This window comes from Martes martes (assembly GCF_963455335.1).
Source record: "Martes martes genome assembly, chromosome: 3".
Classification (NCBI taxonomy): domain Eukaryota; kingdom Metazoa; phylum Chordata; class Mammalia; order Carnivora; family Mustelidae; genus Martes; species Martes martes.
The window spans coordinates 7,524,748-7,529,549 of record NC_137890.1 but is presented as its reverse complement, the minus strand read 5'-3'; the positions used below and the strand labels follow the sequence as shown (position 1 = coordinate 7,529,549).

Below are 4,802 nucleotides of genomic sequence, written 5' to 3'. Positions count from 1 at the left end.
TTAAGAATATAAAGAGGCAATTTTGTACTAATACTTTGCTATGTGCTTTGATCTTTCCAAACACAATCTTATTGGGGGGCACTAGTTCTTCATTTTACAAATGATGGTTTGGGTTTTAAGAAGCTACTCTCTTCTAAAAAAAAAAAGAAACAGAGCTGCTCCTGCGTCCTGGTGCTGCATCCTCTCGGGGCCCGCGCAGTCCTTTAGCCAAGATGCCTGAGGAATCCCAGACCCAAGACCAGCCGATGGAGGAAGAGGAGGTGGAGATGTTCGCCTTCCAGGCGGAGATGGTGCAGTTGATGCTGCTGATCATCAACACCTTCTACTCAAACAAGATCTTCCTCAGGGAGCAGATCTCCAACTCGTCGGACGCTCTGGACAAAATCAGATATGAAAGCCTGACCGACCCCAGCAAGCTCAACTCGGGGAAAGAGCTGCACATTAACCTCATTCTGAACAAGCAGGACTGCACCCTCACCATCGTGGATACCAGGATCGGCATGACCAAGGCCTACCTGATCAATAACCTCGGCACCATCACCAAATCGGGGACCAAAGCGTTCATGGAAGCTCTGAAGGCTGGTGCAGATATTTCTATGATTGGTCAGTTCGGTGCCGGGTTCTATTCTGCCTGCTTGGTCACTGAGAAAGTGACGGTGATCACCAAGCATAATAATGACGAGCAGTATGCCTCAGAGTCATCCACAGGGGGCTCGTCCACGGTCCACACCAACACAGGCAAACCTATGGGTGGGGGAATGAAGGTTATCCTGCATCTGAAAGAAGACCAGACTGAGTACCTGGGGGAGAGGAGAATAAAGGAGATTGTGAAGAAGCACTCCCAGTTCATCGGCTACCCTGTCACTCTGTTTGTGGAGAAGGAACGTGATAAAGAGGTGAGCAACAATGAGGCTGAAGAAAAGGAAGAGAAAGAGGAGGAAAAAGAAAAGGAAGAGAAGGAGTCTGATGACAAACCGGAGATAGAAGATGATGGCTCTGATGAGGAAGAGGAGGAGAGGAAGGATGGTGACAAGAAGAAGAAAAAGAAGATCAAGGAGAAGTACATTGATCAGGAAGAACTGAACAAGACAAAGCCTATTTGGACCAGAAACCCCGACGGTATTACCAATGAAGAATATGGAGAATTTTGCAAGAGTTTGACCAATGACTGGGAAGATCACTTGGCAGGGAAGCATTTTTCAGTGGAAGGACAGTTGGAATTCTGAGCTCTTCTCTTTGTGCCAAGACGTGCTCCCTTTGACCTATTCGAGAACAGAAAGAAAAAAGAACATTAAGTTGTTTGCAGAGTTTTCATCATGGATAACTGTGAGGAGCTCATCCCCGAGTATCTGAATTTCATCAGAGGTGTGGTGGACTCTGAAGATCTTCCTCCAAATATTTCCTGTGAGATGCTGCAGCAAAGCAAAATTTTAAAGGTTATCAGAAAGAACCTGGTCAAAAAGTGCTTAGAACTCTTCACCAAACTGGCCAAAGACAAAGAGAACTGCAAAACGTTTTATGAGCAGTTCTTGAAAAACATCAAGCTGGGAATACACAAGGACTCTCAGAATCGTAAGAAGCTGTCTGAGCTGTTGCGCTATTACACATCTACCTCTGGTGACGAGATGGTCTGTCTCAAGGACTACTGCACCAGAATGAAGGGGAACCAGAAACACATCTATTACATCACAGGCAAGAACCAGGTAGCGAACTCGGCCTTGGTGGAGTGTCTTTGGAAGCATGGCCTGGAAGTGATCTATATGATCGATCCCATTGATGAGTACTGAGTTTAGCAGCTGAAGGAGTTTGAGGGGAAGACATTGGTGTCTGTAACCAAAAAGGGCTTGGAACTTACAGAAGAAGAAGAAGAGAAAAAGAAACAGGAAGAGAAAAAAAAAGAAGTTCGAAAAGCTGTGCAAGACCATAAAGGATATCTTGGAGAATAAGTAGAAAAGGTGGTTGTGTCAAACCGATTGGTGATCTCCTGTGCTGCATGTGACAAGCACAAACGGCTGGACGGCAAACATGGAGAGGATCATGAAGGCCCAGGCCTTGAGCAATAACTCCACCATGGGCTACATGGCCGCGAAGAAGCACCTGGAGATCAACCCCGACCCCTCCATCATCCAGACCTTAGGGCAGAAGGCCGAGGATGACAAGAACGACAAGTCTGTGAAAGACCTGGTCATCCTGCTCTACGAGAAGGCGCTCCTGTCCTCTGGCTTCAGTCTGGAAGATCTGCAGACACATAATAACAGGATCTACAGGATAATCAAGCTCGGTCTCGGTATTGATGAAGACGACCCCACCGCTGACGACAGCAGTGCCGCGGTGAGCAGGGAGATGCCACCCTTGGAAGGTGACGACCACACGTCACGCATGGAGGAGGTTGACTAGGTGCCACAAGAATGACTTGTACATGTATTCGATAGTTCATCTTCATTCCGTCTGATAAAATATTTTCAAGGATGTTTTTCTTTATTTTTGTTAACAGTTTAAGGATCTGTATGGCATGACAGTAACTACTTAAGGGGAAAATAAGATTTCTTTCTGTTTGAGCGTGATACTGTGACGTGTAGGAACTAAAGCCCAGCTAGTTTTTCGTTCCTAATTCCACGCTGGCTCATTGTAACCGGACAAGGTGACCTTTGTTGTGAGGTGTATGTAACCTAACGTTAACTGTGGTCTAAAGTGTTTAGCTACCAAGCGGATTCCTTAGTAAGACCAAATCTGTCACTGAAGTGTTCGGAGCTATACATTGATGTTTTAAAGAGAACTGTTGGTTAAAACAACTCTCACCCTCTAGGATCTACTTTTTAAATCTTCTGTCCCCTGTAGTTACCAGCTGCATGTACCAAGCCTCTAGAAATTAGTAGTTAAACCAAACCAACTGGATAGGAGTAATTCTGTATAGGGCTTGTTTTCCAAAGAAGAAAGTTGTTTAGAGTAGCAACATTCTCAGCCTACTTAGGCATGTTTTAAAGCTGTTGGAGAAGTAACTCCACAAGTTCTGTAAGTGGAAATGTAGTGCTCAAGTCACATTCTACTTTAAAAGGTTGTAACAAATACAAATTAAAAAAAAAAAAATTAAGGGGTGCCTAGGTGACTCAGTGGGTTAAGCCTCTGCCTTCGGCTCAGGTCATGATCTCAGGGTCCTGGGATCGAGCCCCACATCAGGCTCTCTGCTCCACGGGGAGCCTACTTCTCCCTCTCTCTCTGCCTGCCTCTCTGCCTACTTGCGATCTCTCTCTCTGTCAAATAAATAAATAAAATCTTTAAAAATAAATAAATAAATAAAAATAAAAAAACTAAAAAATTAAAAAAAATAAAAGAACCAGAAACGATAATATAAATATGGGCAAAGCCCAAAATATCAACATGGAATTAGGAAAAGTAGGTAATTTTGTTCTGACAAATAAATAATCCTTATTGCTTATATATAAAATCACAAACTTATATAAATATTTTGATAAATCCTTGTAAGTCATGAAAGTTTATTTGCTAAATAATGCAAGTATAAATTAAATAAAAAATAGTAGAAATCAAAAAAGAAAATCTCACAAAATTGTCATTACAGCAGCACATTATTAAGTGATAACTACCAAAAAAATCAGAAATCAGATAAAGATTTAATAAAAAAGATCAAACTCAATAGTAATCAAAGAAATGTATGCAGCATATATCATTTTTCTTGTTAGATTGTCAAAGATTAAAAAGAATTACAAGAACATTTGTGTTAAAGTTTTGAGACTTGAGGAAACGACTTTGTCTTCCTCATTCCCAAGTCCCATTAACTTTCCAGGAAGACATTTTTGAAAAGAATAAAGCCAAATGTCAAAGAGATTGAAGTGGGCCCAATAGAAATCATATATATATATATATATTTCAATGAATTCCTCAAAGAGAGAACCAGAATGAATATGAGGTGAAATCTTCCAGAATATGCAGAACAGTAATTGTCAGAAAGTGTCTACTTTCCAGTTTGGTAGTGATGGCTGGAAGCAGACATACCAGAGAGGGAGCAGTTAATTAAACATCTGTCTAGGAGCCCCAGGACCAATTTTTTGATGCCGCATCCATCTTTCATGCAGACTATGGTCAGGTAGTGTCTCACTTATCCCTAGGCTAAAAGACAAAAACTCAATGCCTTCCTTTTAAAAGTTAGTGAAAGAAATGTCAATGGAGCGTTAAGGTAGCTATGATCTTATATGGAAGAAAAATCCGGCCATTCCGACATTTAAAAATCCATCGTAAAGTCCAGATCTGTGATTATGCTATCTTCATTTAGAACTCTACCGATACCTTCCAGACAACAAATTCTTCTCATAAGCGTAATAACCATTAGTGAATCTTCTCATGTAAAGGAGAAGGAAGACAAGCCTAGATACTAACCTATAGAAAACAAACAAAAACAACAAAAAGAGAGAGCTACTTGTCATACCAGCATTACATTTACATTCTAAAATATGAATGGCTAATTGATATTCATAAGACATATCAAGAGAGTTGAAGTTTAATAGAGAGGCCTGAAAAACAAGGGAAGTCTGAGAGTGTCACAGACAAAAGGAATTAAAATGTGATGTGGAATCCTGGATGGGATCCTACAGAAAAAAAAAACCAAAAACAGTAAAAACTAAGGAGACCGAATAAAGTACAGACTTTATCTAATAATAATATGCCAATGCCAGTTTGTTCTTTGTGAGAAACGTACCCTCTCAAAGAGAGATAGATGTTAACCATAGGGAAAACTTGGTGTACGGAATATATGGTAACCCTCTGTACTATTTTCACCATTTTTTCTG

The 4,802-nt window shown here is 41.0% G+C and overlaps 1 pseudogene across 1 annotated transcript; it reads left to right on the top strand.

The window, feature by feature from the left end:
• Positions 1–212: 212 nt before the first annotated feature.
• On the top strand, positions 213–2,397 carry LOC308340347 (heat shock protein HSP 90-alpha-like; annotated as a pseudogene). The gene has a single exon. The product of its transcript is annotated as a heat shock protein HSP 90-alpha-like (transcript).
• The last annotated feature ends 2,405 nt before the right edge of the window (positions 2,398–4,802 follow it).